Here is a 13,893-nt window from a genome sequence, read left to right as displayed (position 1 = left end):
CCGGATGGCGCGGGGGGTGCCGGCGGCCCGGCGTGGCCGGCTATCTGGACGCGATGGGGCCGCGGCTCGCTAGTCTGTCAGAGATTTAGAGCATCATCATCTCCAATTCGATCTGCTTCTGTTCGTGCTAGCTCCGGTACAGGGAGACTGTCATCATCTCCCGGTGCTGGCTACATGGATCTGACGGCGACGGCTGGACCCTTGGTCTAGTCTTCAACAGAGAAGGTGGCGGTCCGTGCACAAGAAGCGGATGGAGTTCTTCGAACAAATCTGGGTGAAAACCTGCTCTTGGCTAGATGCCAAAGTCGGCGGTGGCGGCGCTCTACGATGTCGTTCCTTTCTTGAAGGCATTGCCGTGGAGAAGTTCTAGACTACGATCTGCTACCTCCGGGGGGAAACCCTAGATCGATAGATCAGAAGATGGTGGCGCGTTTGTGTCGTTTCCCCCTTGGGGTGTCTTTCTTGGAGGTGTACGCGGGCTCGAGGGACCAGTGGACGACGTCTTTGATGGAACGGTGCTTCATCATGCACATTGATGGTGACAGATCTCGATGGCATGACGCTCTAGAGATTAGCTGTCTGATGTGCGATGATGGACTCGCGCAGGAGGGTGATGCTGTCTGGCGTCGTGGTGGCGTTGACGGCAGCTAGATCGGGCAAGGTAGATGCAGCAGTACAGTTCTGAAGATGGATTGGTGGCAGGTGGCTGCGGCGGCCTCATACCCGGCAGGTGTCCCGGTTGAGGAGTGTGCCGGACTGGTGGGTGCCCCATACCCGGCAAGCGTCCTGGTTGGGACCTCAAGTCTTAGATGTTAGGTTTGGCTGCGAGGTCTGTTTGGTATTAGGCCCAGACTATTAGCATCCCTTTATCAATTGGATAGGAGTAGCGAGAGATGTTGCCTAGACGGTGGCTTTAATCTTACTGTTGTATGACTTTATAAGGTCTTGTGTGAATAATTAATAAAATGGCTGCATGCATCGTCAGATGCAGAGGCCGGGGGTCCCCTCCTTTTCTAAAAGAAGGAGACACGACATCACAACTTTGGGATAAAGCAAATCACAGATTTGTTTGATCCAGGGACGGATATATAGAGGCCCTATGATCGACCTCTCGACGCGTGCGGCCAGAGCACGAACTACCAGCATAGCTCCTCGCATGTACGGCCAACAGCCACGCCGATCTACCGACGAGCTCCGCCTGGCCATCGCAAACCTCACCTTAGAGCCGAGGGGATTGGTCAGGGGCTACCTCCTCATCGGTCGCTGCCGCATCGATCTCCTCTTCCGTCACATCGCTGGCCATGGAGGACCCCTCGCCAAGGAACCACGCGTAAGTCGTGACGCGTCCTCGAGGCCGCTCCCGCTGCCATCGTCGAGGCCTCCATTGCGGCGCTCCTCCTCTGTCCTTGACCACGGCACGTCAGACGGCTCATCACGCGCAGTACGATCGGGACTGCCGTGGGATGGCTGGAGGGGGCGTGCGTGGGGAGCTGTGGCGGCGACAGAGCGGATGAGGGTCCAACGGCGGATCTAGGATTTCACACCATCCGATGGGTGTCAAAAAATATGAAATATGTGTTCAACGCATATGTTCAAATGTTGTCCCAAAACTACAGTAAAACCATGTTGAATTTTGTCAAATATCGTATGTGTACAAACCTCTTCTCGAAATAGGCTTTTGCCCCGCTTTATATATAAAGCAACGAACCAAAGTACACGGCCGAAGGATACAATATGGTGAGGAGGCCCCCTTACAAAGCAGGTCAAAAGATACAATAAGAATCTAGAACAAGCCAAACACATTGCCAAGGCCCGACCGAAGACTCCTGAGCTCCATGACAATGCCCCAGGAGGGTGACGGAAGCATCACCGTTGCCGAGTCTGAAGACAGACAAAGGTTTTCACCTGAAGCCCTGGCACAAGGGTGAGATCCACAACGACGTCTTCAAGAAGCAAGCGGCGCCCACGAGAGTCACCGTCACCGTACGTGTACAAAACCTCACAAGGGTAAACAAATTTCACGTACATTTTAGTCCTAGATAGGGTTTGTGTACCTACCTCAGCCGGCAATTATTTTCTAATTCTAGGCCTCATTCGGTTTGAAGGAACATAGGAATAAGGATTTCAGAGGAAAATTTTCTATGCATTTGGTTTGTAGGAAACACGTATGGGACAAGACGAGTTCTTGACATTCAAATTCAATGGCGACTTCTGTCGGGCAATAAGCCACGGCTCGAACGGGTCAGGCGCGGTGCGCGTATGTGCGTGCGGTGGCCGCGCCGGGTCTGACCGTGGCAGGCTCGGGCATGCGTGTGTGCACGTGTCTGAGGGGGTGCGTGCGTGTGTGTGTGTGTGTGTGTGTGCATGCGTGTGTGGGTTGTTAGCGAGTTGTCAGGGAGACCGCGTCTAGCGCTAGGAGCGGCCGTGGCGATCGCGTTGGAGCGCGTCGTGTGCGCAAGCCGGAGCGTGAGGGAGTGGGACATGGGCGCGTCGGTGCACGACCCAGCGTGTCTGAGCGCGCGGGTATAAGATCCCCTCCATGCCTGTGTACTCGTTGCCCAGTTTGAGTTCGAGATCAAGAAGAAATACAAAGAAGCCGTACGTGCGGCAAAGGTGTTTGTGCGCCTGAAATTTTTCTGTGTTCTTCCTCTACCCATCCGACCTTGTCTCCGGTGATCGCCGGCGAGTAGTAGTTCCATTCCTGCAACAATATTTGGCATCAGAGCGAGGTGTGTGAGAGAGAGGTCGCCGGCCATGGCGCTCGTCCTGTACGCCGGAGGATCAGGGAGCTCGGTGTCGCAGCCTGGTGTCCGTGCTCACAGGGGTGAACTACACCACCTGGGCCATCAAGGTGGAGGCCGACCTGGACGCCGCCGGGCTCTGGGAGGCGGTGGTGCCGCCAGAGGACGCGGCGGCGGTGGTGATCGCCAAGAAGGATAAGCCGGCGCGGGCTTATCTGTTGCGGGCGCTCACCGACGACCTGCTGCTGCAAGTGGCTGCGAAGAAGACGGCGGCGGAGATTTGGGCGAGTCTCAAGACTCGGTTCGTCGGCGCGTGCCGAGTCAGGGCGGCGCGGCTAGCTACACTACATGGCGAATTCGAGCTCCTTCGCATGACGGACGGCGAGACGTTGGACAACCACGCCGGGAGGATCGGGGCCATGGCAGCTTGCTACGCCGGGCTCGGAGAGACACTTGAAGACGCGGCAATGGTCAAGAAGGTGCTGGACACGGTGCCGGACCACCTATACGAGGCGGTGGCTGGCATTGAACAATTCTGCATCGTGGAGACCATGCCGTTCGAGGAGGCGCTCGGCCGGCTCAAAGCATTCGAGGAACGCCTGCGGCAGCGCGGGCAGGTCGACGGCGAGCGGGCGGATGGCCAGCTCATGCTCACGGAGGAGCAGTGGCGTGCCAGGGAGCGCCAGCGCGGCGGTACACGGGACGACGACGATCGGAGGAGCGAGGCGTCGGGCAGCGGAGGAGGACGGCGAGGTCGGTGCTACAACTGCGGCCAAAGAGGGCATTTTCAAGCGCGACTGCACTCGTCCGAAGAAGGCGGCAGCGGCGGCGGAGCAAGCACTGCTGGCGGACGCCGGCGTGGGGAATGCCGGCCTGTTGTAGGCCGTGGCTTAGGAGGTGATATGTCGGGCAATAAGCCACGGCTCGGACAGGTCAGGCACGGTGCGCGTATGTGCGTGCGGTGGCCGCGCCGGGTCTGACCATGGCGGGCTCGGGCGTGCGTGTGTGCGCGTGTCTGAGGGGGTGCGTGTGTGTGTGTGTGCGTGCGTGCGTGGGTTGTTAGCGAGTTGTCAGGGAGACCGCGTCTAGCGCTAGGAGCGGCCGTGGCGATCGCGTTGGAGCGCGTCGTGTGCGCGAGCCGGAGCGTGAGGGAGTGGGACGTGGGCGCGTCGGTGCGCGACCCAGCGTGTCTGAGCGCGCGGGTATAAGATCCCCTCCATGCCTGTGTACTCGTTGCCCAGTTTGATTTCGAGCCCAAGAAGAAATACAGAGAAGCCGTACGTGCTGCAATGGTGTTTGTGCGCCTGAAATTTTTCTATGTTCTTCCTCTACCCCTCCGACCTTGTCTCCGGTGATCGCCGGCGAGTAGTAGTTCCATTCTTGCAACAACAACTTCCTCATTGTTTTGGATCATGTATTCAAAAGGAGCATGCCATCACCTCATTTAGGCATTAGGTTTATCCAAGGCCTACGCCGGCACCAACCATGAAGTCCAAAACCAAGGCAACGATTTTGGCAACATACCATGAAAAATGGACTTGTTATCCCGAGGCATGTGTTTGCTTCTTTCTTTAAAACAGAAGGTCTGGATGTGTTTGCTTGACGTTGCCTTTCTATCCTGTCCTACATTATATACCTGACTATGATAGTGAACAGCTTAGCCAAAAGCAAATCATCGCATCAGGTAAACACAATAACCTGTTGATTTTACAAATGACGAGGAAGAAAAAATGGCCCTCATTTGCTCAGAAATACATTGTCCAACTTTCTTTCTGCACTGGCTGCAGGTTATAGGCGCTGGGTTGGCCGATTCCCGAGTGTTAGAAATGTTGCACATCAGCATGTATCCGTCTGATCTTCTCTCCCAAAGGAAGGGTTCTCTGATGTGAATGAACCCTGCAGATGTGCAAGCATCCCCTCGCTTTTAACTGTTCCCTTGGCGACCATTCGTTCCTTATTTGCAGCTCTGCCTTGTTTCGTTTCATATATGCACATGTTTGTGTGAAAATATAAGGACGCTGCACAAACTCTTCCTTGTTGGACACGACGATCCATACAAAACGTCCAGCAAAGAAACAAAGTAATACAGTTGGTCCATCTATCTATACCAACTGTGTTACTTTGTTGTAGCTAATTAAGCTATGGCCACCTATGTTGTTCATTGTTTCTTTATTATTTTTGAGATATCACACTAATCATGCTGAATGGTCTATGGCCACCTGTGTTATCTATTGTAGAATATGTGAATTGCACGATGTATTACTCTTCGTGCATAGGCACGTATATATGATGTACAAAGGTGGGCCACAGACCTCAACTATACAAGGAACAAGGAGGCGGGCCCAATACACAATATGCACATAACACATATACTCACCCCCCCTCCCCCCGCAGTCGAAGCGGCACCGTGGCTGACGCAAAGACTGGACCGGAACTCCTCAAATGACGCCGTAGGCAAGCCCTTGGTCATGATATCGGCAAATTGTTGGAAGTAGGGACGTGCAAAACACGAATATGGCCAAGGGCCACCTGTTCCCGAACAAAATGAATATCCAACTCAATATGCTTGGTCCGTCGATGATGCACCGGGTTAGCGGAGAGGTAGACCGCCGAGACATTGTCGCAGTAGACCATCGTGGCACGGTCAACAGGGCAAGAGAGCTCCTGAAGCAGCTGGCGAAGCCACGAACACTCGGCAACGGCGTTGGCCATCGCACGATACTCAGCCTCAGCACTGGAACGAGAGACCGTAGGCTGCCGCTTGGACGACCACGAGATGACTGAGGGTCCAAGATAGACACAATAGCCCGAAGTGGAGCGACGAGTGTCAGGGCAGCCCTCCCAGTCTGCATCGGAGTAGGCGGTGAGGGCGGTGTCGCTGGAGGCGTGAAGCGTGACGCCAAGATCCATAGTGCCACAGATATAGCGGAGAATCCGCTTGACGGCAGCCCACTGAACGTCTCGAGGAGCATGCATATGAAGACACACCTGCTGCACGGTAGCCGATGAAGATGCAAGCGACAGATCGAGGTGCAAGCTTGTAAGAAGCAGTGTCGACAGTGCTGGGATAGCAAAGGTACCCAAAAATATGCAAGTCGTCATAAGACGGGGGCATACCAAAGAGAAGATGGTGAGGTGCGTAGTTCCACCGTGGGCGGCAGGGTCTAATGTTATGAAGAAGTGAGGCAGTGGAAAGTGCGTCCAGCCAGAAACGAGGCGGCACGTTGGCATGAAACAGGAGCGTGCGAACGCAGTCATTCAAAGTGCGAAGGACGCGTTCGACTCGACCGTTCTGCTGTGAAGTGTACGGACATGTGAGGCAGAAAACTGTGTCGTGATGCGACAAAAAGGTGCGGAAAGCGAGGTTGTCGAACTCTTTTCCATTGTCCGTCTGAAGCGCAAGGATGGGACGCCCAAACTGCGTGCGGACATAGGAGAAAAAGGCCGCCAAGGTAGAGAGTGCATCTGACTTTCTGCGCAAAGGAAAAGTCCACACATAATTAGAATAATCATCAAGAATGACCAGATAATATAAATAACCCGAGTTACTGGGAACCAGAGAAGTCCACACATCGCTATGAATCAACTGAAAAGGAAAAGAAGCAATGGTGGTGGAATTAGTAAACGGCAGACGAACATGTTTGCCGACTCGACAAGCATGACAAGTGTGATCCTCGAGCTTATTGCAACTGAAACTGAAACTCCTAAGAATATGACGAAGTGTGACGGGGTTGGGATGACCTAAGCGAGCGTGCCAGAGATCGACGCCAGCAAAGAGAGCAATCGGTGCGGTGGTGGTAGATGAAGGCGAGTGCACTGGATAGAGCTCGTCGGGGCTGTCACATCAGTGAAAGTACCATCCTGGTGCGAGCGTCTTTGACACAAAAACCAAGCTCGTCAAATTCAACGGTAACAGGATTTTCACGAGTGAAACAACGAACGGAAATTAGATTCTTAATAAGATGAGGTGACACAAGTATGTTAGACAAAGATAATGAAGTAGAAGTAGAAGGAAAAGAAGTGTGTCCAACATGTGTGATAGGAAGTGTGGAACCATCGTCGACAATGATGCGGTGGTCGGTGCAGACAGGAGTGAAGGAGGCAAGGTTACCAGGATGAGAAAACATGTGAGCCGTTGCACCAGTGTCCATGTACCAATCACCACCTCCAGTGTAGTTGGTCGGCGTAGGAGCGGCATGCAGCCCGGTGAGGAGCACCGGGTCCCAGGGCACCGACGGCAGGACCGGGGACGGGGAAGGAGACACCATGGGAAAGCCGTAGCCGCCGCTCAACGACGGCGGTGGGTACGCTCCATACAGCCCCGGCTGCCCCGACTGCAACCGCGGTACCGCTGACGACCCCCACCAGTACCCGGGAGACTCGTACGCGGGCGGAACCCCGTACGTGGGAACGGGCGCATGGGGGCCCGTGCCGAAGGGCACCGGCAGCGGGGCAATGATGGACGCGCCGTAGGTGGCGGCCGCCCCGTATGGCGACGGGGCCGCGCCGTAGGGTGCCGGCGGCGGAGCCGCGCCAGAGGATGCCGACGGCGGGACGGCAGAGGCGGCGGTAGACAGACCGGTTGACGCCATCGCTGGTCCGACGGCGGAGACTCGCACGGCGGCTCGGGGTGGATCGCGCGGCGGCAGCAGCAACTCGGGCACGCGCGGCTCGGATGGATCGCCCGGCGGCAGCAGCAGCTCGGGCATGCAGCAGATCGAGCGATGCGGCAGCGAAGCAACTTGGCGGCTGGCGCGATGGATCGGGCGACGCGGCGTGCGGCTGCCGGCTCCTATATCAAGCCACTAGACTTCATGTTGTAGATAATGGCTAGCATGCCTTTGACTTTTGACCATATCAGGAGGATGATGAATCCACGTATGAAAGTGGCTAGCAGCGGCCAGCGGACGTGCTAGCAGCGCGCGAGGCTAGCGGCGGCTGGAGGAGCACGCACGCGAAAGGGTAGCAGCGGCCGGCGCGGTTGACGCGCGGGCGGCGGCGGCGGATGGGAGGCGGCGGCGGTGGCAGCGGAAAACTAGGGTTTAGAACCTAAAAACTGATACCATGTAGAATATGTGAATTGCACGATGTATTACTCTTCGTGCATAGACACGTATACATGATGTACAAAGGTGGGCCATAAACCTCAACTATATACGCGAGATCGTTTTCCTCTCTGTTTTCCTCTCGTCCCTGGCGGCTGGAACCCTAGCCGCCGCCAGGGGGAGGCCGATCTTCCAACGTCGCTCTCCGGCGGCTCCCCTCCACCGGCGACCTCGGTAGTCGGTGGTGAGGGGAGTCGCCGGATCCACGCGTGTGGGTCGTTTTTTTACTCTCTCGTAGTCTAGGTTTTTAGGTTGTTCATCGTCTTTGCTTCGGCGGCGACGATGACAACGCTGAATAAAGATTCTTCGGATCCTTCCCTGACGAGGCCATCGGTCCTATGGTTGGGGATGGATTTGGAAACCAGTCTGTTCAAGCAAGGATGGCGTGGCGGCGACGGCATCCTTGTGGTGGACCTGTGTCCTCGTGCTCCGCCGTTGCGACGGCGTTTGCTCCAGCGTCGGCGTGGAGCTTGGGAGGTAGTCCAGAAGTGGATGCAGATTGTGGTCTGCATCGACGACATCTGGAAGACGGAGCATGTGCTGGGCTCGTGGTTGGTGGATGGCAGATATGGTTTCCTCCTCCGGCGTTTTAGTCGTGGTGGGTTGCCAGATCTGGAGTTCGATGGCGTGTCCGGGGTGTTGCCCCGGTCTGATTCGTTCAACGATAAGGGTTTCACTTTTGGTGAGCCACCTTGGAGGTCCGTAAAGCTGCATATCAGCGATGGAGCCGCGTCGAGCTCGGGTCAGGAGGTGATTCGTCATTCTTTTCTTCGGCGGCTGCTGTGGTGGTGCCGGAGGCAGGTGACGGGCGTTGGTGTCAAGCTCAGAGATGTTCTGTTATCTTTTCAGTTTTGTCATGTCGGTCTTTACGTGACTTGTACTTTGTTCTTTATGATATGAATGAGACACGTGTTACCATGCAAAAAAAAACCTCAACTATACAAGAAACTGGGAGGCGGGCCCAATACACAATATGCACATAACACATATACTCAACATATATGTTACTCAACCATCCATGTTCGTCTATCTATATATTATTAATTACTACTCCAAAGCAACTTGTGTTGCTATATATTAGTATCGTCCGTGTAATTGTTGGTTGCGCTATTTACCGCAACTGATGAATTAACGATGTTTTAATGAGAAATTGCTCTAGTGATTCGGCCCGAGTAGATTTAATCCTTGTAAAAAAAAGAAGAACTTGCTCTATGGAATGCATGATTCATCTGCCTATAAAAAAATGGTGCCAGCAATTAATTGGCTCCGGCGTTGCCTTACCAGACAACCTTGTCTTTGGACCTTCACGGCTAAGTATGCAAATGCAATTAGAGCTTGGTTCATTTTGGATATGGTTATTTCTGAACTTACTAACCTCTAGCCCAGGCAAACACTAAGCCACTAAATCTAAGATTACGCACCACAAAAATCAGATCAAACAGAACACCAAAACTTGGTGATCAAGGTTCTTGCATGCAAGTCACAAGAAGATTTTATTACTAGACATCATTGTCCATTCTTTGGCATGATGCTAGAGTCACTAGTAGAAAAAGGACCTAATGTGCGATTCAATTTCGGCCCGGTACTAATGGTACCATTAGTCCCGGTTCAAACGGCTATGCATTAATGCCGGTTCGTGTTGAACCTTTAGTACCGATTCATGCCACGAACCGGTACTAAAGGAGACCCACGAGCCCCTTTAGTCCTGGTTCGTGGCACAAACCGGTACTACATGGCTAACTTTTAGTACCGGTTTGTGTCACGAATCGAGACTAAAGGGGTCTGACCTATAGTCCCGGTTGGAGACACAAACCGGGACTAAAGGGCCCATTTTCAAACTCTACCCCCTGTGGGTCGCCTTTTCAGTTTTGTAAAAAGCAAAAGAAAACGATAAAAACTTCAAAAATTAAAATCCTTCGAGATGTAGTTATGTTACTACACCTACTAGTTAGAAAAATTAAAAAACTTAAATTTAGACATGTTTTGCAAAAAAGTGTTATGAAAATGTAAAATGGACATATCTTTTGCATATAATGTCGAAATAAACGCATAATATATCAAAAAATCAGCACGAAAATCCGCATCCGATTTGAACGGCCTACGGCCTATTTGCAATTTTTAGAATCCTCAAATTCTAAAAGGAAAAAAAGATATGCTCAAATTTCAGTTTTTTTTTATTTTCGTTAAGTCTGGTCAAATTGTGGTCAAACTATGGTCAAACTAATTATTCAAAAAATATTAGTGTTAGTAAATAATTATTTTAGTTTTTTTGACTTGTGGTCAAACTATGGTCAAATCTGGTCAAAGTGTGGTCAAACTATGGTCAAGCTATTTATTCAAGAAATATTTCGGTTACTAAATAATAATTATTTTTTGGAATAATAGTTTCAAACTAAAATGGTGAAACATGTGACTTCATGCTCAAACTAAATTCCTAAGGGTTAATAAGATTGACAGCTTAATATTGTCAGGTAAACAACACGTGCAGACTTCGAAACTAGGGGGAATAAAACTCGAAAGTTAAGCGTGCTCAGGCTGGAGTAGTGAGAGGATGGGTGACCGGCCGGGAAGTTAGACGATTTAAAATGATGAGGGGTGATTAGAGACAAAATCGTCAAATAATTCAGAAATTTAAAAATCAGAAAAAAATCAAAAAAATTTCAAAAAAATCAAAAAAATATATCCTTTAGTACCGGTTGGTGTTACCAACCGGTACTAAAGGCCCCCCAAACCACCGCGCGGGCTCGTGCCACGTGGTGGGCTTTTAGTCCCGGTTCTGCAACTCTAGTTACAAATGACGCAATTACAATGACGGAAGAAGAAAGTGCCGGCACAGCATGCTTTCCTGACATTGCCCCAGCGACGCGCGCAAATGAAATAGCATTTGGAATTCACACACATCATGGGCTCGCAAGGGGTACTCCTCGCCACGCAATGCTCTGTAGACAACATACATTCGTCAGTAAAAGAACTCCAAACCAGAAGGGTACAAAGAAATTCTTGCAGTTGAGTTGACAATATCATGACGACTTTTCCTACTCCGGTTGCAAGGAAAACGCGACCTAGCTAGCCGCGGCCTCTCAAAAAGCTAGGTTAATTCTCTGCCTCCCGCCGGTCCCGAAGTCGGTCTGTCCCGTCTCCGGTGGCCTTAGGGCCATGGAGGCGGAGTGGATCTCGATCCTTGCCGGTTGGAGGGCTTCTTTTTTAGATCCTTTTTGTGTTTTGTTAGGGTTTGTGTCCTGCTCAGGAAGGCGAGACGGAGGCGGCTCCCTGAAGATGGAATAAAGGTCTCCCCGCCTAACCCCCGTTCCAGTGATGCGTCTAGCATCATCAGTGGGTGTGTGGAGGTGTGTCTCCGGCGGATCTATTTTTGGTGGATTTGCTCGAATCGGTTCGCCGTTTGTCTTCGTTCTTGTGTGTTCGGGTTGGATCCTTCTGATCTACACTCTTCGTTCGCAGCGGTTGTTGTTCTGGTGCGTTGATTCTATGGGGCCTTAGCACGACGACTTCCCAGCTGTCTACTACAATAAGGTTTGCCCGGCTCCAGCGAGGGAAGGGCGATGACAGCGGCGTGCCTTCGGCTTGCTTCGGTGCTTGTAATGGTCGCTAGGTGGTCTACGGATCTGGATGTAATTTTTATTATTTCTAGTGTCCGTTGTACTACCATAATTGAAGACGAATAGATTGGAAGGTTTTCCCGAAAAAAAGGAAGGAAAAAATGATAGGGAGATTGATTTTGTACCAGCGCAAGTGGAATTTCCTAGCAGCTCAAGCACCATAAGGCAAAGCAGAATAGTCTTCTCCTCCATAAGGTAAAACACAAACTTCTTCTTTGCCTCGTTTCTACTATTTAGGCTTCAAGAAGCATAGATGAAGTGCTATATTTATAGACTAGTTTTAGAGAACATTTATTCTTAGTTCACTCAAACAAGATCAAAAAGATCTCTGATTGTATCATTGTCAGGGTAGCCCCAGTGCACCATGTCTTAAGCTCTATCTAATAGATACATGTGTTTAGATATAGCGGTTCCCGTGACCATATCTTAGTCGTGTATCTAAAAACAATTCTTATTTAATGTCTTCTGTGAGAGAAAACTTATGAGCTGCTCTGGATTTTGTGCTAATATCTATATATATCTGGATGAAGATACATTTGTTATCTCTTTCCTCATTAAATGGGCTGCCACATCAAACTTTAGCTTAGGTGCCATGGCTAATATATAATATACGGTGTAGCATTGGACCGTGGACTGCCCTCATTTCTACAAACTTGTTCTCTTATTTATAACTGTACTCATTTAATATGATTATACTTGTCTATATCTAATGTTGATATAAATTTGGGAGATACTCTAAATTAATTTTTCACATTGAATAATGAATATATGTGATATGATCAATCCTATTTAAATAGCCTATCATTTGGGTATATTTTCCATGTCATGTTCAATTAATAGGCGGGCACCCCCACCAACAAGTCACTTGCACAAAACCATGTGACCCTACCGCGGGGATCAGGGAAAATTCTATGTGACGCACGTTGCGTCAAGATGTCGAGGGTTCGAACAGGAGGGAGCGACGCGATCTGGGCCAGCCCGTTAGCGTTAGCCAAGCTACGGTTTTCTCCGGTTGTGGGAACCTTCTAGAAGGTTCCCCGACTTGGTTTTTCTTTTTTCCTGTTGGTTTTTGTGGCTGGTTTTCAGTTAGGTTTTTTTTTCAGCTTCTTTTAATTTTTGTTTTCGTTTTTCTCTTTTATGTTTCTTTTTTTGTTTTCTTTTTCTGTTTCTTTTTTAAAATGCGCAAACTTTAACAATGTTTAGAATTCAAATTGTTCAAAAATTTGACAAAATGTTCGGGGTTTTAAAAAACATGTGTTTTCAAACAACATGTTCACAAATTGGAAAAAATCTTCTCACATTTCAAAAAAATATATTATGTTTTCAAAATGTTCCTAAAGTTCAAACATTTCAGATTTTCCAAAAATCTTCGTAAATTTCAAAAACTGTTCACAATTTTTGAGATAATGTTTCCGAATATTGAAAAATGTATGTTGTTCAAAATTTTGTTCTGATTTTTTTCTTTGAAATGTTCACAAATGTTTTTTAAAAAAATCACAACATTTTTAAAAAGTTCATATTTCCATCTTACAAAAAGTATGAAAAATAGTTCGTGTTTCAAAAAAATTTCATAAATTTCAAAAAATGTTCATGTTTTCCAATTTTATTTTTGGTTTTTTAAAAATGTTTCGTAAGGTTATTAAAGTTTATTCAAAACTTTAAAAAAAGTTCCCATTTTCAATAGTTTTTAAGAATTTTCATGTCTCCATTTTTTAGGAGTTTCAAAAATTGTTCACAGTTTTCAAAAAGATGTTCATGTTTCATATTTTGTTTGGGAGCTTAAAAAATGTCCGCTTTTCCAAATTTTGTTGTTGAATTACAAAAAAAAATCCCATTTCAACATAATTGTTCACGATTTTCAGAAAATTTTACACTTTTTAATGATTTGCGTTGCCTAAGAAAAAAACATTGTGTTTGGAACTACGGAAATATTTCAAATATGCGCTCGGGTTCTTAAGGCTTTGTGTTGTCTTACGATCAGCAAAGCTCGCTAGCTCAACTGGTTGTATCATATGCCTCTTCGGAAGAGATTCTGGGTTTGATACCGCGGGCGATAACCTACCGCACATCGCGGCGGCTAGGAGCTCCCAAAATTGATCCCCTCCCCGGCTTCTCCCGGAATTGCCCGGGAGAAGCTGGGGAGCCCAAAAGAACTGGTCCTAGGACGAATACAAGGCCCATCTGCGACCAATGCCCAACAACCTACCAGCAGGCCTCCTCCAAAAAATATGCCTCATTACTTGGCGCACTATACATGTATTTGTAGATCTTCTCCTTAAAAAAATGTATTAGTAGATCTAATAGGACTCTACGATGTAAACAGACTTGCGCTTCTAGATGTCCCCTGGCAGTATGTAAAACATATGGCGGGGCATGGCTGGAGAACCTCAGAGAATAATAGGGTGAAAATCAACTCAGATGCATCGATCC

This window comes from Triticum dicoccoides, chromosome 3B (assembly GCF_002162155.2).
Source record: "Triticum dicoccoides isolate Atlit2015 ecotype Zavitan chromosome 3B, WEW_v2.0, whole genome shotgun sequence".
Taxonomy (NCBI): domain Eukaryota; kingdom Viridiplantae; phylum Streptophyta; class Magnoliopsida; order Poales; family Poaceae; genus Triticum; species Triticum dicoccoides.
Note: the sequence above shows the minus strand (reverse complement) of the source record.